Genomic DNA, 21,637 nt, shown 5'->3' with positions numbered 1-21,637 from the left:
GCTACCTAATCTAATCTCTGAATTCTAAAAATAAAGAGTTTCACAGAATATAAAAGAAGTTCACAAAATAATCAGTAAATAGATACCCACCTCATTAGGGAATACTTGCAACACTGAATTCCTCTATATTAGGCAAATAAAGAAACTACACAAGAGCTGATTTATTTTTCTAAGCTACTTTGAATTTCAATTCAGTATTTACTATGAAAGTCCTATAATATCTTATATAATCAGGCCAACTCTGGGGGTTTAACAAGCCTTCCGAATCACAACCCTTCTGACAGGATTTCAACTGCAAAGTAATCAGCATTTCTTAAATCTGGATTGTAAAAACTTCTGATTGCAGTACAGTTATGACTCTAATCATAGACACATGTCCCAGCAGTAGAAACCAGAGCTATAGAAGAAAGAATTACGAAGTCTCATGAGAGAAGACTTAAAAAGATTAATGGGGAAATGCAGCAATTACCACAGAGGAGAGGGGAAAGAAACAGATGAATTTAAATTTATTTGCCCAGGATAATTTACAATCAGTGTGGTACCTAAAGATTCAGAAAAGGAGAATGGGAAATAAAAAAGAGAACAGGTTAAAGAAATTTTATAAGAATGCTGGGAAATTTTTATGAATATAAAATGAAAGGAGGAGATGAAAACTAAGGACTTCGATGAACTAGCTAGGCAATTTAAATTCAACACAAAGTATCAGAGATTATAAGGTAGAATAAAAGGAAAATAGAGAAAAATATCAATAACTACTGAACCAAAGTAGCTATAACAATTAAGGCAGAGAAGTACATAAAGAATAACACCTCACTCATCTGGACACGGTCAAGAAACCAAAAATAAGTAAAGCTATCTCAATAATCAAAATATCACAACAGCCATGTGATAAAGCTAACAGACCATTCTCTGCAGCAAAGTCACTATTTTGTGCACAATTCTAAATGGTCCTTTTCAGTTTCCAAGTAGCAAAGCAGAAATGGCAAGAGACTCATAATGACATGTGCAAACTGGGGTAGATGACAACAGAAAAGGAATCAGAAAAACTGAGAGGCAAACAAGAATTCAAAAAGAGTACAAGTTTTAGGACCACATGACATAAAGATATAAACACCTATATAAATCAATAGTTAAGGAACACCACTGTATTTTAACAGTATCATGATCATAATTCCTCTGAATACGCCTACCTTTAAAAAAAAGCTCAAAAATTAAAAAATTTAAAAAAAATAGTTCAATAGTTCTATATACCTTCTGCTAGAAAAGGACTCTAATAAAAAATGGTGGACTAAATATAAAATTTCCCTCCAGTTACTCCAACTATCCCACTGAAATAAAAACAATTCATACAGGAAAAAAAAAAACCATAAGAGCAAATAAATTTAAAACTGGAGATAGGGGTAGAATGTGTGTATGTGTATGTGTGTAGATAGATAGATAAATATAACAAGCAGAGAAAATGCCACCCTTGTTATACCCTATAAGAGATGCAAAAAGGTGGGAACCCATATGTCTGGCAGGACCCCTGAGAGGCATGATTGCAAACTAAATGATACAGCAAAGGGTGAAAATAGTAGGGCCAAAAATAGAATTAAATATTACTTGACTGTATAAGGAACAACTACATTGCCCATCCCCCATCTCCATCTCCAAGCAGCCTGTAAACAACTGACATTTAACCCCAGCCAAAAAGATACTCTGCTTCTAAGATAAATGAATGACTAGAAGACTAAAGTGGGGATGCTGGCAAAGTAATAAACCCTTTTCATCTGGCATTTAGAGGGCCCACAAGCTGGAAGCTAGCTCTTACCCTAAAACAATGTTTGCCAATAGAGAGGCCCTACTGTCTAGCCTCTTAAGTGCTGTGGCTAGAATTCCTATTCAAATGAAAAACTAATAGGGAAAACAGTCCAAGGAACAGGGTGGGAGAGGGGAGACCTAGACCAGAGACCTAGTCCTTCTTTCTGAAACATGAATGGACAACCAGGAAACATGAGGCATATAAGGAAAACTAATCATGAAAAGTAAGAATTACAAAAACAAACACAGAAAGTGACCAGAGTGGAAAAATAGTTGAGGAAACACAAGATACTTTTTTTTTTTAAAGAATTTATCTGTCAGAGAGCGAGCGAGCACATGTGTGCGCGCGCGCGCGCACACACACACACACACACACACACACACACACACACACACACACACAAGGAGGGGGAGCAGCAGGCAGAGGGAGAAACAGGCTTCCCGCTGAGCAGGGAGCCTGATGCGAGACTCAATCCCAGGACCCTGGGATCATGACCTGAGCCGAAGGCAGACGCTTAACGACTGAGCCACTCAGGCATCCCCACAAGGTATCTTTCAAAAATCTATTTCACATATTCTAAGACTAAAGACAGTATTACAACTAAAACAGAAGAGAATGATAGGAAGAAAAGAAAAAGAGAACAAGAATATTCATAGATTACCTGCCCCCAAAAAATCAGCCAAAAAAAACTAGGGGGGAAAAAATTCCCCTGAACACAGAGCAAAGAGAATCACAAGATATGAAAGTAAAAATGAGACAAAAAGGATCAATCCAAGAGAGAATATCTACTTACTGAAGAGCAAATAGGCAAAGTGAAGGAAGAAAGGTATCAAAGACATAATAGATGAGAAGTTCCTCGAGTTGGAAGAATCTCATTTAGACAATAAGGACAACTGAGTGCCTAGAACAAATAACCAAAACAAAATAAAAAAACTTTATTCAGACAGAATAAAGTACAGATCACCTTAGGGCGCCTGGGTGGCTCAGTTGTTTAAGCGACTGCCTTCGGCTCAGGTCATGATCCTGGAGTCCCGGGATCAAGTCCCACATCGGGCTGGCTCCCTACTCAGCAGGGAGTCTGCTTCTCCATCTGACTCTCCCCCCTCTCATGCTCTATCATTATCTCCTCAATAAATAAATATCTTAAAAAAAAAAATCATCTTAAAAAAAAAAAACCCCACAGTGAATTAGATGACATATGGCTTCTAATCAGCATCCCTTGATGCTAGAAGACAACCAAGCAATGCTTTCTGAGTTCTAAAGGAAAATTACTTGCAATGTACAGTACTGTGCCCAGCCAAGCTATCAAATATTAGAATAGAATGACGACAACTTGTACATAGAATAATTCAGAAAGTTTGCCACTCAAACACACTTTTTCAGGAAGTTACTCAAAAACTCCAGGAAAAAAGATCAAATAAATTTAGGAAAAAAAGATCTAAAGTAAAATGGATTCAATTTAAGAGTACAGCAAAAGGAGGTTCCCAGAAGAGACTTAAAAGTCCAAACTGAGGCAGAAGTAGAGGCAACTCCAGAAAAATAGGGAACACAATATAAAACGCAATATGCTGAAGAGTTGAGGGGGAGGGGAAACTATGATAAAGGCATACAAGGGTGGTTAGAAAGACCAAGAAAACAGGAAGTCACATCCAATTTTTTTTTTAATTCAATGGCTAGATTTTGAGCAGTTGATAAAATAAGTAAAATAAAATCCACTAGACCTTGATGTTATTATGGACATGTTTCTTCAGGTGGCCCAAGGGCTGCTTAATATAATCTGTAGAAATCATAATCTGGGCATACTACCCAGCCCAGCATTAACTAATATTTACATAGTCATAATACTGAAATTATTTATTGGTTTTCATCCTTTAAAGACAATCTGTGGACATGACAACTGGGGTTACAGATGGGGGTGGGGGTAAAGGGTGTAATGTGTTTAGGCAGTAAGTTTGGAAGGAAAAGAAAAAATTGAAAATTCAGATAATGTTTAAATTGATAAATTAAGAGGTGCAGATCAACATTCAATAGAGTGTGTTTTATAAAAACAACAGAGCTTCCTTTGTTGCATATTTGCAAACAAACCTCCCCCATGAACTCCACCCATCTCCTAAGAGGAGAAAAAGTTTTTTAAATGAAGATAAGTGTCTTTCAGCTTAAAATAATTTATTTCAGGTTAACTCAATTTTTAAGGCAGTGGTTCTCTACCAGGGGCGATTCTGCCCCCCAAAGGACATTTAACAATGTCTGGAGACATTTTTGTTTGTATAAATAAGGGGAAATACTACTGATACCTAATGGATAGAGGATCAGGATGCTGCTATACATACCAGAATGCACAGGACAGCCACTCACAGCAAAGAATTATCCAACCCAAAATGTCAATATGCCAAGTTGGAGAAACCCCGCTTTAAAGGAACTTTTCAGACTTTTATAGAAAAATGTTTATAGTTTCTCACAGCTTATAATGGTATCTGGGCATAGTAGGAAAGTTTTCATGGGTACAGGAAGTGTTTATGATTGATCTGAGTGTAGATCCATGGACTGCCCTCTGTGTCCTCATGGGCTTCAGAGATTTAGGAGAGTCATAATGGCACATTCTGATGAATATATTAGAACAACATCCAGTGGATCTATTAACTTGGCCCCACCTCAGCTCCTGTTGGTATGGATAGTCTTGGGAGCTCAACTACCCATTCTATGCAGCCCATGCTTATAGTAATTTTACACAATTAAAATTTCTCATTAAAATTACAATCTGTTGTGGGTACTCCTCTTTGGTGCACAATTTTCTTCTACATGGTAATTTAAAGTCTCTAGAGCCTTCCACCCTCTAAGTGCCCCAAGTTCCTTGGATTGGAAAAAAGAAGTTAAAGAACACCTGCTTTTCTGTCACCCCTACCCACAAGTGAAAACACATCATTTCCATTCACATTCCACTAGTAAAAATCAGTCACATACATGGCTCCACCTAGATGCAGAGAGGGATGACAAGGATAGAGGAGAGAATGACAGAAATGCATGCCTGGCTAAGGAACTACTTCCCAGTCTTAACTGCACTACAGCAAGAGGAAGCACAAATTTTGGTGGGCACTGAGATGAATCTGCAGCTGCCCTCCCCCTACAACCATTACTGCTTGGTCTCTCCCTTCACAATAGTAACCTAATAACAAGCTTGTTGGCTCCCACTCTGTTAATTTCTATTTCTTTCACTAGGATTTTGTGAGAACCTCTAGATCTTTTTCATACTACCTAACCACCACGGGAAACTCACAAGGTGCATCTCTGGGCCTTACTCTGCCTCAATACACCATCTTCTTCCACTACTGACATATCATGTCTGCATCAGACCAGGTACTGGGCAATAAGCTAATTAAGTGGCTGTACAGGTTGTGAACTTAAGCAGTCTGGCTCCAGAGCCTGTGTTATTCTGCCTCTTTAGATTTCTAAAATAAGAGGTAGTAAGAGAGTCCTTCCAGGATCATTTATAAAGCATCCACATCTTGCAAAACAGTCTAGGAACTACTGCAAATTCCTCCCTATGATGCACAGAACTATTTTTCTTTACTTCTGGATTGCTGATTTTAAATATTATAGTCAAAACAACAGGCAAAATTATACAGTAAGCAAAGCTGCTCTCTAGAATCCCCCCACCCCACGGTGTACTTTAAAAATGTACCCGTGCAGGGGCGCCTGGGTGGCTCAGTCGTTAAGCGTCTGCCTCCAGCTCAGGTCATGATCCCAGGGTCCTGGGATCCAGCCTCACATCAGGCTCCCTGCTTAACGCAAAGCCTGCTTCTCCCTCTCCCCCTCCCCCTGCTTGTGTTCCCTCTCTCGCTGTGTCTCTCTGTCAAATAAATAAAATCTTAAAAAAAAAAATGTTATCTGCGCCCTCATGTCCAAGGCATTCCACCTCCTTACTCCTACTCAGTAATAATGTTACTTAGAGTGGACTGCTCTCTCCCCAGATCTACCACACTCCCACCCCATCAAAACTTATATACCCAGACTGCATAAATTCCACAGGGCCCGGAGCCAAGAATTCTTTGTAAGAAACTATGTAATCTGATAAACTAGTCCTGCTAATATGTGGCATTTGGCAGCCAAAAAACAAGTTACTTTAATGGTGGAAATTTCAACAGATTTCAATTACATAGATTTGTGACCCTCGAATATCACTATATAAAGCCTATCCACACCATGTCTATGCATCAGTCTTACTCTTAGAAAGTATGAATTCTAAAAATTTTAAGTCACCTTAAAATATCATATTTACTATGTTGTTATATTTCCGGTTTAGTTTGGAATTTCCCGGTGAGAAAATGGCAACTGAACGAACAATAAAGAATTTTTTGCTTTACTATATTTTCAAGGTTTAAAAAATAAAATGTCAAATACATGTGAAATTAAAAAAAAATCGAGGCTATACGGCATCTTATTACAAAGTGTATTTTCATCAAATCATACAGTTGAAATAGACTCAGATCGTGAAGGTCAAGATTTGTCACAAGGGGCAACTGCAAATAAACTATACAAGGCAGTATAATGTGGTGGTTAAAAGGACAGGCTCTTAAATCAAAGCTCAGGTTAAACTTCTAATTCAAATCCTTTTGGTAGGCTCAACCACCTGCTACTTAGCTTCCCAGTGACTTAGGTTTAGTCCAAATCGGGCTCCACTACCTACCACTTAATCTCTCAGTGCCTGAGGTTTAATAAAGGAAAAAAAATAATCTGATGCAGAGGGGGAGGTGTTCATTGTGAAGATTAAATGTGATAACATAGCAAGTACTTCTAAAGTCGTAACTGGTACATAGTAATCAACACATAGTAGCTATTATTATTATTATTATTACCAACAATGCCTACTAAGACACCTTCAGGAGCTATAACAATTTCCTTCTGAATCAATCATGTTAATAACTCTAAATCAAAAAGTTTCTCCTTGGGCGCCTGGGTGGCTCAGTTGGTTAAGCGACTGCCTTTGGCTCAGGTCATGATCCTGGAGTCCCGGGATGGAGTCCTGCATCGGGCTCCCTGCTCGGCGGGGAGTCTGCTTCTCCCTCTGACCCTCTTCTCTCTCGTGCTATCTCTCATTCTCTCTCTCTCAAATAAATAAATAAAATCTTTAAAAAAAAAAGTTTCTCCTTTTTATCTGAAAAGGGTCAAGCTCAAAACCATTTCATCTTTTTTTCAGGCTTTTATGAATACGGAAGATGGTGGCTAAATGGCTTCTTTTTCATTTTAAGACTCAAGACTCTTTTTAGTTTTTTAATAATTCCCTTCCAAATATTATACACAAGATAGATTGCTCCGTGGATTATAAACACTACAAAGAGTTCACAAAGAATAATGAAATTTTGAGATTCACAAAAGAACAGCTACCAGAGCAAAAACCTTAGATAAGAAATGATGCAGAAGTCTGTTAGCCCATTCAAAAAATACTGAATTCTAAAATAAAGCACAGCAGGTAGAGATCCTTCATGGTTTATAGTCACTCAAATCACTAAAAACATATAGAGGATACTTCTGGAAAATCCCGTTTCTTCACAACAATGAATAGATGGCATGATCGGCATGGGCAATTTCTTCAAAAACAAATTCTGTAGAGAAGAAATGCCTAAAGGCTCAGATTTCAGCCATACACATCCCTTACTTAAAGCTTTAAAAATCTGAGGCATCTAGCATTTTCTGTGGTAACATTAAAGTAAAAAAGTTAAGCTTCATTTCTATCAGAAAATGTGCTTGCAAGAAAACTAAGCATCTAAAATTTTGACACTCACAAATTTAAAGGTAATTTAAAGGGTCAACTCAAAGGTCAAGTAGATATTAGAGTTCATGATAAATACACCAAAATATTTTTTTAATAATCTAAAGAAAAAATCTATTTTTTTTTTTGAGAGTGAGAGCAAGTGAGCATGGTGGGGAGGGGAAGAGGGAAAGAGAGAATCCCAAGTAGGCTCCACACCCAGTGGAGCTATTGGGCTCAATCTCACAACCCTGAGATCATGACCTGAGCCAAAATCAAGAGTCAGACGCTCAACCAAATGAGCCACCCAGTGCCCCTGACAAAGATCTATTTTAAACAATTTAACATAAAGTCCTCCTATGTGTTAGATCACCTCCATATACATTATGTAACTTTACTCTCCCAACAACCACATGGGATAAGGATTATTATCCTCCTTTTACAAATGAGGAAACTAAGACCCAGTGATTTGTCTACACTTGCTTGTATAAGATTTAATCAGAAATCCAATTCAAATTTTCTGACCCCCCCCCCCGGGAGTTGATGCTTTTGCTTTCACTATATCACTGTCACTTCCACAATTCAAGTACTCTAAATCTCAGTTCTTATAAAGTGTACCAATCTTTCCATCTGGGAGAGGCAACAGTTTTAAAGGGAGAAGAAAAATTATTCATAATGTCACCACCAAAGGGGAGAAAAAAATTATTCATAATGTCACCAAAAAAAACCTCACTGTGCTTATTAATCCCACATGATTACCCAGTCCAATGTAAATGCTTTGTTCATGGTGTCTACCCTCTTAAAACACCTGCTTATCTTCAGATACACAGCTTTAAGCAAAACCTAACTCAAGAATTACTTCCCCTAAAAGAGCTTCCCAATTGTGACCTGCTCCCTTCCTCCCAATCCAACATCCTTACCATCTCACTCCTTGTATCTATTTTGGACTACATTATCACACACTCCTCTTCATTCTCCTGTCATATATATGGAACTACATTTTTTTCATTCAGTAACTATTAAGCATTTGAAGAGTCAATAGCGAACAAAAAAGGCCCTTGCTATCATAGATGACTTGTATCGTTTGCATCTTTTAAAAAGGTAAAAATAACATAGGGTATAAGAGTATGATGTTCTACGACTAAGATTCCTTCCCTGCAAGGTCTCTGAAGAAAACTTTCTCCCTTGCATACTTGATAACATTTTTCAGGGAGGAAAAATTCTTTCTAACATGTCTTTCGGATGAGACCTTCAACTTCATGCCTTCAAAGAAATATGAGGAAGTGAGGAACCAAGGTAGAAAGGAGGACAGATCTAAAATCTTTCAAGGGTTTCCAACATACGAACGTGAAATCTACATCTACACATTAGTGCAGACATCCCTTCCTGAGTCCCATCCACAAGAAAATGATACTTAGCTACAACTGCTCCAATCAAGCATCTCCATCAATCTTGCACCAGGCAGCTTCACTAATGCAGTACTCATAGACTTTTCAATTCAAGGTGTATTTATGGATTACATGTATATCATATTCGTAAAAATAAGGAAGGACCTATGTCCTTCTACTTTTGAATCTCCTGATACTCCAAGATCATTGCTATAAATGTGTCCATCTTTGGATATTATAAATATATTCAAATATAACACTTCAGGTATTGCTATTAGCATAAGACTTTTCCACAAAATCAGAAAACTACATCTAAGTATCAATTCCTTACTCTGTCACTCATGCTCTAAGTAACCTGCTCTTGAAGGATTATTTATAAACCAAAACAAGTTTAAATGTACTAAAAGTACTCACTAAAGAAATTCTGCAATTTGTCTTTTAACAAGACAGATCCTTTTGTAATGAAGATTTGGTAAAATCATAATTTTGTCATTTTCTTCTTAGGTAAAACATAACTTCATTACACAGAATTGTATATTTATCCCCACAGTATAAGGGTTTTCAATTAAAAAAATGAACCAAGAAACTAGATCTTGCCCAATTTATAAGTGCCATAAATGTGCTGCTGTAAGAAACATATTTGATTGACTCTAAAATGTAATAATACTCTAGCTGAAAAAGGACAGCAGCACCTTTTCCAGATCACAGATACCATATTAATATTCAACAAGATATAAACCATGACCCTTTTGAAACAACCAATTCTAAGCAGCTGTGTACAAGGTATTGTGGCTCAAACGGTTCACATGGAATTTGACCGCAACAACCTAATCTCCATAATTAAAGACCTAAAAGGTAGTTCTTATGTTTCATCTATTCCCTTTCCCAGTACTTTGAACAGGTATATTGTAGTCATTCCATACATAGTTGCTCAAAAAAGGGGCAACAAATACTTGAAATTAGCTGTACTTTTATAAAGGACAAACTGCATACCCTCACTCTCCCTTTCCCAACCTGTTTTATAAAACTAGCATGACCTTAATTTCACTGTAAAACGGGTTTCTAGCAAGCATAAAAACTGACCATGGTCTCTCAACATGATCAACTTTAGACAACACCTGATGGACTAGAGAAAATCTAACAAGCTATTCACTTAGGTCCCTCTACAATCCTTGCTTTCCTTGGAATCCTAAGGGAGGCAAAAACTTTTAAATGATTATCTGAAAAGACTTAAAATGGCACTGATCTGAGGCTAAGTTTCAGGAGAAGTTAATTAAAACTAATAACCCTACTACAGTATTCTCATACTAATTAGAAGTCACTGAAGTCCTCTAGCATTAGGAAGGCAAAAACTTAATTATAATTATTTAACGCAAATATGCTTATACCATTATCAGATAAGTTTTCCCATCTGTTTGAGGAGCCCAAGTTATCATTTCAGGCAGTATTTAGATAAAATGAAATAAGGCAAGTTCCTTAACGCAGATGTCTCTCATAAAGACGAGGGTTAAATGACTTTTGTGAATGGAAAATCTGCATATACTGTTGCTTCACTCAGCTGGTCTTGAGTGGGTGGCTCAATGAACCAGAAGCGTGCTTCATGTGAAGCTTCTTAGAACCTGATTTCACTCTTGAGAAAGGACTTAGAAACAAACATTACATTCAAAAGTACAGCAAAGGCTTCGTCTTCCTCCTACGTTACAAGTCGGCCACAGGAACTGAGTTTAGAGGAACGACACCATGTCACTAGGGTGTCGTTCTGCAAGGGCGGGTGCGGTCTGCGGTGCGCGGCACAGCCTCCTCCGGGGCTGTCATAGGAAAACCGGAGCCTCGCCTTAACCGCGCCAAGTGACAAGGCACCAGCTCTCCCCCGCGCGGGGGCTTCCGGTCGGACCCCGCGGTCAGCCCAAACTTCGGGAGGAGGCACTCAGGGCGGTCAGAATTCTCTTACCACCCCCGCCCCTGACGCGGCTTTGTAAGGTTTGCACACGCACGTACTGTGGGCCCCAAAACACTCCACCCCCGCCAGCCTCTGGAATCCCCCACTCCACAAGGGGACAAAGGACCCAAACAGGAACTCTCCGGCGCGGGGAGCCCCTGCCGGCCCGAGCTCGGAACGTGGGGATAAGGGGGTGCAGTCGCCCGGAGGGGTGCAGACCCGTCGCCCACCCCGACTCAGGAACCGGCGTGACACTCACCGGTGCGGAACCCCCGGAGAGGCGAGGAGCAGGGGCCCTATTCCTCCGGGGCCCTGCACGCGCCCGGGTGGACCCCAACTTCTCTCGGCTGCTGTCGCCGGCGGCAGCTAGGGCGCGAGCCCAGACTGAGGGCGCTGGCTCGCCGCCGCGGAGGCGCTGCCGGCTCTGCACGCGAGGGGGGCGGGAACTCCGGGCCCGCGGTCCTCCCGCCAGGGCCGGCTCCACCTCCCCCCCCCTCTGCCGGATACTGGCTGCGGCTACTGCCGCGGTCAAAACTAACGCTGCAGCGGCTCGAGCTACTGCTCCCACCACCGCCCGGCCTGGAGCGCGTCGCGGCCTAATGTTGTCATCGGCCGCGTCGCCGCCTCTCTGAGCACCTAGAGCCGCCAAGCTCCTTCGCATCCGAGCGCCCTCCCCCTCCAGGCCCCGCCCCCCCAACTCGCGGGCTCCAGCCAACCCCTCCTTTCCCGTCACATGACCGCGCGCGGAGGCGGTCGCGAAGACACCTCCCCTGTGGGCCGGGCGTGAGTCGCGCGGGAGCAACTGTCAACACCTTGTTCTGCCAGAGACTTATCGCCGCCGAATTGCCTCCGCACACCCGAAGGCGGCTTCGGGATGCGAGCCCACCGCCGCCCGCTCCACGCCTGTGACCTGCTGAGGCGAGGCCTTCTGGACCGGTCTTACAGGGCCCCGCCTAACCTGAGGAGACTGCACAATGCAGCTCACTGGTCAGGACTCAGGACCCCACGCCCACTCGGAGGCGCGAGCATGACACCCGCCTCCTCAGCCCTGGCTTTGGTAAAGTTTTAGCCAAACAAAGGAAAAAAGAAGGCATCGTGGTGTCTGGCTTAAAAAGCAGTAACGAATTGTTACGATTTCTAGTAGCACGTTAATTGTGAATTTAATTTACTATTTTCCTCATTAGAGGTTTTTATTTTGGAGGAAAGGATGGTGCGTTTCAATCACGCTGGGATGAAAATAGCCTAGCAAACTTATTTTTGTTCCTCGTCAGGTTCAGCATCCTTCATGCCAGTTTTACAGTGATTAAGTCTTACAATGTGTTAGGTTGGTGGCAGTTTAAACAGATACACAGGATTTTGGCAATTTGTTCCATTTTTAAAATAAAGACTAATCCTTTTTTTTTTTTCCAAGTACCTTAACTTTTGGACATACCTTTTGCCTTCCTTTTAAACCATGGTCCGAGGAACTCTCTCCCCCACCCCCCAACCCTGGTGAGGAGAAGAAAAGAATATGCTGGTCACCAGAGGAAAAGCAACAGTACAGAAATGAGGGAGGGAGAAAAGCAGAAAGATCATAATCAAACCCTGCTAACAATGAAAGCACATGAGAACGTTTTCTCAGTTTGTAAGTCATTTTTCCTTCTAGCCCAGAACTAAGGGTTTTGCTTAAGCAAGTCCTGTGCTCTCATTACATTTTCTTAATATGACATCAAAAAGCTTTCTGATCAGCTGGATACTTTGAAATGAATAAGCAATAGAGTTTGGTTTATGTAATCATTAAGATCAATGTATTTTATGGACACACTAAGAAATCATGGATTTTAAGACTCACCATTATTATTTCATGTTACTCAAGACAGAAAAACACTGCCAATTGAACTGTGCCATGCCACTGATATTTTTAGGACACATCTTGAATTCAGAGATGTTAAAATGTGAAAAACAATGAGTCTTGGAATCTGTGGATTGGTAATGAGCTGGTGTTCCAATGAGGAAAAGATTCTACAGGTTCTGTTCTGAAGTCTGAGATATTGTAGTTCAAATAAATATGAGAGACGTTTATTATTCTGCAAATGACACTATTTCAGCAAAGCTAGTAACTTTGGAGTTTGTCAACAGATTGAAACCTGTCACCTATTTTCTAGAGCAGTATTTTTTTATACTGACTCAAAAAATATTTTTTTAATGAAATAAGCTAGAATGGAATAGAATATAAAGATCAGAGTAGTACCTGGCATGGACAAGAAATTGCTTTGTGGAATTTTTGTTTCATTTGTGGGAAAGGGTGAGAGTGTGTCCTATGTTGTGATTTAAACTGTTTCTTATTGTGAGTTGCAATCAAATAGATTTGAAAAAGAATGTTCTTAGAGCACAAATAACAGGCAAAATATACGCTCTGAGCTCTGTTTCTCTGTTGCTTTTCCTTTACTTTGGGAACTATAACTAAAGATTAGAGAGAGAAGGCAAATTGCCTTGACAATCCTCTCCTGCCTCAGCCCAAATTTCTTACATTGGCTGTTGACAATAAATGGTCTTTTATTGGAATGGAAAGCACTGTTCTAGAAGCAAGGTGGCCTAGGTTATAGACTTTGCTAATTAGACGTTGACTAGATGACTTACTCCCTGCATTTCAAGTTCTGATAAAAGTAGGAAGTTGGACTGTATGCTGTTTAACCAGTGTCATTCAACCTTTTTTTTTCAGTCATGATATTCACATTTGAAATAAATAAGCATTGTACACTCAGGATTGTGCAAATTCTTGTCAGACTAGTTATAACTCCTATCAATCACGCTCAAAAAAAATCAGAGTGCAAGTTCATGAAAGTAAAGATATGGGACAACAAATGTGAGTATATCTTTTGCAATTGTCTGTATTTTAACTGTTGCTAATAATAATTGCTTGCCATAAATGATGATTTTGACATACCTCACAATTGATTGCAACAAAATGATGTATCAACATATTCAAATTCAGAAATATATACTTTTCAGATCCTTTCAAATCTAATATTCTATGATTCCAGGAAATTATCATTCAATCTAGCATTTGTGATGTAATCACAACATAAACAAATTGTAATATGTGATCCTGCACTGTAATTGAGAAATATCCTGTAACTCCCATTTGCTATGTTGTGATACCCTACAAGTTTTCTACTCTTAAAATGATTTTAAGAATAACATTTTTAAATAAAACTTTATTTAAACTATCCACTTTTATTATCACTATCCAATTTTAACTCCAATGAGAATTAATCTCTTATTGCCTAGTGTTTAATTAATTATGCATTTCTGAGAATGAGAAGTTCTTTTTCCAAATCAGTTAAAGCACTGACAGGCATGATAATTTTTCCCACAGAATATGTATCAACCCTGACCTAGAATGAGAGAGATTGGCTTGAAGTTGTTTTTGTTTTACCTTTAGCCTTTCCATTTAGACACTTATATTGCCAAAAATTGCTGATGAGGATTTTAGGTTAAAATCCTCATTTTCTCAGAGAAGATTAAGAGCAACCTTAAACATGAATAAGGTATTCAACACAATAAGACTGTGGTAGATTATATTATTACTCTTGGCCATGTAACTTGCTCTAACCAGTGGTTTATAAACAGATGTAATACATGCTAACTGCTTTAAATTTGAGTGCAACATTAGGTCAATCTCTTAGTCTTATGCTGCCTGCCATGAGAAAGGCATGTTCCAAGTAGGCTATCAGAATGAGAAAATACATGGAGCAGACCTGCAACTGACCTTTACTCTGGAGCAGTACAGCAGCAGCTGACCTGCAGCTACTAACATGAAACAAGAGTAAATCATAAATATGTGTTATCCTAAATCACAGAGATTTTGAAATTATTATGTAATATAATCTCACAAATCAGCTTAAGTGAATGTAAACCAACAGATTAGTGGTTCAAAGGCTAAATGCACTGTAGAACAATACTATTCTTCTATTTAGTAAAATAAAATAATAGACACCTACAAAATAGTCACCTAGATATTTGGTAAGCGCCCAACTAAAAATTTCTATTAAAAAGTAGTCTATTTATAAAATCTGTAGATTTGCTTGCAAGATATTTATATATCAATGTGGGGCTCGATCCCAGGACCCTGAGATCATGACTTGAGCTGAAACCAAGAGTTGGGTGCTTAACCAACTGAGCCACCCAGGTGCCCCGAGCAGTTCATATATTAAAAAATAACAAGCACAGAAGAAAATGAGACAGCATTAGTGAGAAACAGTGAATATAGATAGCAAAAACATATTCAAAAGGACTTCAGATACTGAAATTACACACAGACTGTAAATAACTATATAAAATATAATGAAGGACAACCTTGAAAATATGTACAGAGAACAAGAAAGTACAAAGAATAAAGATATTTTTTAAATAGAATTTAAAGAATAAAAAATATAAATTATTAAAATTTAAAACTCAGTGGACATGTTTAATAGTCTATTTGACATAGCAGAAGTACAATTTAGTGAACTGGGAGATAGAGATGAAATTGCCCAAATGCAATAGAAAAAAGAAAAATAAATGAAAAATATAAAGAGGCTTTAAGTGACAAGGAAGACATTCTGAGAAAGTATAAAATAAATCAGTACTCCAAAAGAATAGGAAAGAGAAAATGTGGCAGAAGCAGTATTTGATAAGATAATGGTTGAAAACTTTCCAGAACTAATGAAAGACTCTAACCCACAGACTTAAGAAATCCCCAGCAAGTTAAAGAATAATAAATCTACACTTATATACATTATAGTAAAATTACAAAACACCAAAACAAAAAAAGAAAACCTTAAAAGTAGAAGAGAAAAAAAATAGATTATCCTCAAAATATCTGGTAATTGGCTTTCCTCAGCAACAAACAATAGAATCAGAAGACAGTGGAATAATGTCTTCAGTGGCCTAAAAGAAAATGACGATCAGCCTAGAATTCAATGCCCATTGAAGAGATCTTTTAAGAAGGAAGCCAAAATGAAGGCATTTTCAGGCAAGCAAAAGCAGAGTGTGCTGCTAATATTGATTCTCACTAATAGAGAGTCTAAAGAAATTTCTTTCTTCAGAAAAAAAATGAAAGGATCCCAAATAAAAGGTCTGAAAGTTAAGACTAAAGGAAGATCATTGAAAGTGCTAAATATTTGCATGAATCTAAAAACCACTAACTATGCAAAACAGAATTGTTAAAATTATTTAATAATATTTTTAAAAGAAAAAATAGCAATCACTCATATTCCTAACAGAATAAGTCCAATCAGATTCTCACTTTATACCTACTATTAAACAGACCTCATCAGACTAAGTATTCTATCCATTTGTATTGTTTCCACCTGGTATATGCCTTTAAAAGCAAAAATACTAAACATTTCCATTTTTTTTCCTCTTTTCTGATCCATTTAGGCAAAACTGTATTAATGTTTTATTGGTATTCTCTTTTTAAATAACTCTACTGATACAGTATTTTAAATGTTTTTCTTCATGACATTTTTATTTCAAATTTGCATAATGTACAAGTGAAGATGATTTATTAATAATCAGACTAAGAAATTAACACATAATTAGGAAATCATGATTTAGAGTAATAAAAAGTAGAATTATATACTATTTTTCACATAACTATGAAGCATTAATGAGTCCCACCATGGAAGTCTAAAAATGAAAGTTCATCATAACAAATTATATAATTATGTATTCACAGGTTAAGAACAATTAACTCTTACTGAAAAGCTCTGCCTACTCTTTCCACCCACATTGCCTATTCAAAATTAGGTGCATGCTATGACTTTTAATACCATCTCTGGAAATAGTTAGAAATCTATGCTCAGGCTGTAAAGATTGACTCCTGAGTTTTAATTCAGCTCAGAGGGCATCCTGAACTCGAAATAAATTTTTATAAAGGGAGGAGAAGAACCCATTTCTTTCTGATATCTACCTAGACTACACATTCCCAGTTGTAAATATGTTTTTCATTTCAATTTCAAGAGAGTGTATAAAAAGCTATTTAACACAATTATGTAAACATGAAAAGCACAGAACACATAATTCCTTAAGTTTCCAAAGTTGTAGTAACTACAATGCAAAGAAATTATACCTTACTTTTTTTTTAACCAAAGGTTTACCCTTTCTTTTCCTCAGCCATATGAGATTATTCAAAACATATTTACTTCTATAATACTTTCCTGAGAAAACCAAATCTATAATTTCACTGCATAATGTCTAAATGACTTTCATTACTTTATATTTTTTAACATGTAAGAGATTACATATTATTAGTATAGATTATTCCAGTTAGCTTTGTCCAACCTGTATTTATATGCCTATAAACTTTCTGACAGTTCACAAGTAATTCAATTCATATAAACCAGACAGTACATTAATTCTTTCAATTTAATAAGTTATCAGTTTTTACTGGGTCCAAGGCCCATCCTGTTTACAAAAAAATTATTAAGTATCTGTAGGTTACTCCACCTCTTTTCTGAAGTGAATGGGAAGCTAGCAAGAGGCCTCGCCCTGTAAACCAACAGTGTTTCAAAACTGCCATTTGTACTCTTCTCTGCTGGCAATGAAGGTGCCATACAGACAACATTATCAAATAGCAGCATCTACCCACCCCTCCCAACAAGGACAGGTGCTGCCTAGATTACTTCTGTCAAATCTCCTAGGTATTTATTATCTTTCTTATTTCACCAGAATACTGGTGCCCAGAAGTGACAGGGTGAAGAAAGAAGGCACCTACCCCCCTATATTCCAGTAATGTCTGTCCAAAGTATTATTGTCAGGTTCATCCCCCTGTTCTAGGCCCTGTTGCTATTTTCCCCTAGTTGTTTTCAGTCAGTTCCTATGGGAGCCTAACTTGCTGGTATTATACGCACAGACAGCTGAGACCAGACTCCCAATCCCATTCCCCCACTGGTTTCCTTTAACACTTAATCCCTATAACATACTCCTGGAATCGACTAGAGTTGGGATACATCTATTTTTTATTTTCTTTTTAAATATCAGCTCCTTTCCAGAGATGACCAAACACTTTGCCCCTTGTGGTACCACATTGTGTTGATTATTTTGACTTTCTTTTGTTGTCAGCCAATAGTCTTGGACCTAACATCATTTGCCTCCCAGCCCCCCTTCCTGAAATTATTAGAAAAGCAGTACACCATATGAATACAATGATCTAAACTAAGAACAGGGAAAATTCTAGAAGAAAATGACCTTTATGCAATAAATAAAGGCAAGGGGAAAAAATGGGGCACTATTATGTATTAAAATAGACTCATCAACATTAAAATGGTGTCCACGGATTATAGTACCTACAGCCAAGCTACAGCCCACTCAAGGATATGCACAGACCACCCAGGCATATGGGCAGCAAAGTTATGGAACCTATGGACAGCCCACTGATGTCAGCTATACCCAGACTCAGATAACTGCGACTTATGAGCAGGCCGCCTAGGCAACTTCTTATGGAACAGCCTCCTGCTGGTTGCACCACTCCAACTGCCCCCCAGGCATACAGTCTGCCTATTCAGGGGTATGGCACTGGTGCTTATGATACCGCTGTTACGGTCACTACAGGCCTCCTATGCAGCTCAGTCTGCATATGGCACTCAGCCTGTTTACCCAGCCTATGGGCAGCAGCCGGCAGCCACTGAACCTGCAAAACCGCAGGATGATAACAAATCTGCTGAGACTAGTCAACCTCAGTCTAGCACAGGAGGTTACAACCAGCACAGCCTAGGATATGGACAGAGTAACTATAGTTATCTCCAGATACGTGGGAGCTACCCCTTGCAGCCAGTCAGGGCACCACCATCTTATCTTCCTACCAGCTATTCTTCTGCACAGCCAACTAGTTATGATCAGAGCAGTTATTCTCAGCAGAACACCTATGGGCAGCCCAGCAGCTATGGACAGCAAGTACCTATGGTCAACAAAGCAGCTCTGGGCAGCAGCTGCCCACTAGTTATCCCTCCCAAACTGGATCCTACAGCCAGGCTCCAAGTCAGTATAGCCAGCAGAGCAGCAGCTATGGGCAGCAGAGTTCATTCCAACAGGACCACCACCCCAGCAGCATGGGTGTTTATGGGCAGGAGTCTGGAGGATTTTCCAGACCGGGAGAGAATGGGAACATGGGTGGGCCTGATAACCGGGGCAGGGAAAGAGGGGGATTTGATCGTGGAGGCATGAGCAGAGGTGGGCAGGGAGGAGGACATAGTGGAATGGGTGTTGGAGAGCGAGGTGGCTTCAATAAACCTGGTGGACCCATGGTCGAAGGACCAGATCTTGATCTAGGCCCACCTGTAGATCCAGATGAAGACTCTGACAACAGTGCAATTTATGTGCAAGGCTTAAATGACAGTGTGATCCTAGATGATCTGGCAGACTTCGTTAAGCAGTGTGGGATTGTTAAGATGAACAAGACAACTGGACAACCATGATCCATATCTACTTGGACAAGGAAACAAGGAAGCCCAAATGTGATGCTACAGTTTCCTATGAAGACCCACCAACTGCCAAGGTTGCCATGGAGTGGTTTGATGGGAAAGAATTTCAATGGAGCAAACTTAAGGTTTCTCTTGCTAGGAAGAAGCCTCTGATGTACAGCATGCAGGGTGGTATGCCTCCCTGTAAGGGCAGAGGGATGCCACAGCCACTCCGTGGAGGCCCAGGGGGCCCAGGAGGTCCTGGAGGTCCCAATGGGTCACATGGGAGGCCATGGAGGAGACAGAGGTAGCTTTCTCCCAAGAGGGCCCAGGGGTTCCCATCTGGAGGAGGAAACGTCCAGCACTGAGCTGGAGACTGGCAGTGCCCCAATCAAGGGTGTAGAAACCAGAACTTCGCCTGGAGAATAGAATGCAACCAGTGCAAGGTCTCAAAGCCTGAAGGCTTCCTTCCAACCACCCTTTCCACCCCCGGGTGGTGACCATGGCAGAGATGGCCCTGGTGGCATGCGGGGAGGAAGAGGCAGCCTCATAGACTGCAGTAGTCCCAATGGGATGTTCAGAAGTGGTCATGGTGGAGAAAGAGTTGGCTTCCGTGGTGGATGGGGCATGGACCGAGGTTGCTTTAGTGGAGGAAGATGGGGCGGCCCTGGTGGGCCTCTTGGACCTTTGATGGAACAGATGGGAGGAAGAAGAGGTGGGCATGGAGGACCTGGAAAAATGGACAAAGGCGAGCACTGTCAGGAATGCAGAGACTGTCCCTACTAGACGCAGAGACCCCGTACAGCTGCATTGACTACCAGAGTTATTTTTAAACCAGAAAATGTTTTAAATTTATAATTCCATATTTATAAGGTTGACCACAACATGATGATTATTCCTTGTCTGTACTTTAGTATTTTTCACCATTTGTGAAGAGACATTAAAACAAGTTAAACGGTAGTGTGCTGAACTTTTTTCCTTCTTTTAAAGATGGTTGTTTTGGTTGTTTAAGACTAAACAGGGGCGCCTGGGTGGCTCAGTCGGTTAAGCATCTGCCTTCAGCTCAGGTCATGATCCCAGGATGCTGGGATGGAGTGCTGCATTGGGCTCCCTGCTCAGCGGGGAGTCCACTTCTCCCTCTGCCTCTGCTCCCCCCTCCCCTTGCTCTCTCTCCCAAATAAATAAATAAAATCTTTAAAAATAAAATTAAATTAAAAATAAACTAAGACTAAACAATGAGATACTGTTTTCCATAGTATCACTGTGGAAAACCAAAGGGCATCTAACTGTAACAATGTTCATGGTTGTGATGTTTTATTTTTTTAAATAAAATTACAAATGTTTACTAAAAAAGTAGACTCATCAGACATATCAACCAAATACAATGTATGGACCTCTTTTAGATTCTGTATCAAATCATTTTTATAAAAAGACATTAATGAGACAATCAGGGAAATACTACTACTGGTTGGATATTACATGATATCAAGGAATTATTATTAATCATTTTAGGCATGATAATTATATGTGATTATGTTTTTTTAAATGTCTCATTTCTTAAGGACACATACTGTATAATCTGGCCCCTACTTAAGGGGGAGAAAAACCTACCTTCAAATTATGTCACTTTCTTTTCTCTATCTGTATGTCAAATCCATGGGAATGTACTCTACTATTACTACTTGTTATTTTCTTTTTTTTTTAAGATTTTATTTATTTGAGAGAGAGAGAGAGAGAGAGAGAGAGCACAAGATGGGGGAGGGTCCGAGGGAGAAGCAGACTCCCTGCTGAGCAGGGAGCCCAATGTGGGACTCAATCCCAGGACTCCAGGATTATGACCTGAGCCAAAGGCAGTCGTTTAACCAACTGAGCCATCCAGGTGCCCTACTTGTTATTTTCTACCCTTAAGATACTAATCATTTCCTCTTTATCATGTCTATTTTTTTTAAAGATCTTATTTATTTAAGAGGGAAAGAGAGAAAAATCATGAGCAGGGAGAGGGAGAAGAAAACTCCCTACCAAGCAGGAAGCCCTGTGCGGGGCTCAATCTTAGGACCCCAAGATCACAACCTGAGGTGAACACTTAACCAGCTGAGCCACCCAGGTGCCCCATGTCCATGATTATTTTTTGGTAAAAGTATTCAAATCAATAGCAACTCCTGCTATCTGTTATTTGCTTCACACCTCTATTAAACCACTGTGAAAGGCCAAATATCATATGATCTATGGTAAATAAATCTGATTAAGCACATTAACATGTTCAAATTTATGTAAATTATTCTGCAAATACAGATTACTCTAGAGATGCTAAGAAGCAGATGTACTGATCTCCTTGGCATT

At 39.5% G+C, this 21,637-nt stretch overlaps 1 protein-coding gene and 1 pseudogene across 2 annotated transcripts in view; one reads left to right on the top strand and one right to left on the bottom strand.

Annotated features, from left to right (window-relative positions):
* Positions 1-11,502, bottom strand: part of OSBPL8 (oxysterol binding protein like 8) — a 159,176-nt gene extending 147,674 nt beyond the window's left edge. For both annotated transcript variants that reach the window (XM_025882779.2, XM_025882780.2), the window contains exon 1: positions 11,134-11,502. The gene's annotated coding sequence lies outside the window, so the exon portion shown is untranslated. The remainder of the gene's footprint in view (positions 1-11,133) is intronic.
* Positions 11,503-11,748: 246 nt separating this feature from the next.
* LOC112832527 (RNA-binding protein EWS pseudogene) lies at positions 11,749-20,083 on the top strand (annotated as a pseudogene).
* Positions 20,084-21,637: the final 1,554 nt, after the last annotated feature.

This window comes from Callorhinus ursinus, unplaced genomic scaffold, assembly GCF_003265705.2.
Source record: "Callorhinus ursinus isolate GAN/ISIS: 27379988/994484 unplaced genomic scaffold, GSC_fseal_2.0 scaffold14, whole genome shotgun sequence".
In the NCBI taxonomy this organism is placed as follows: Eukaryota; Metazoa; Chordata; class Mammalia; order Carnivora; family Otariidae; genus Callorhinus; species Callorhinus ursinus.
This window is presented reverse-complemented; position numbering and strand designations above follow the sequence as displayed.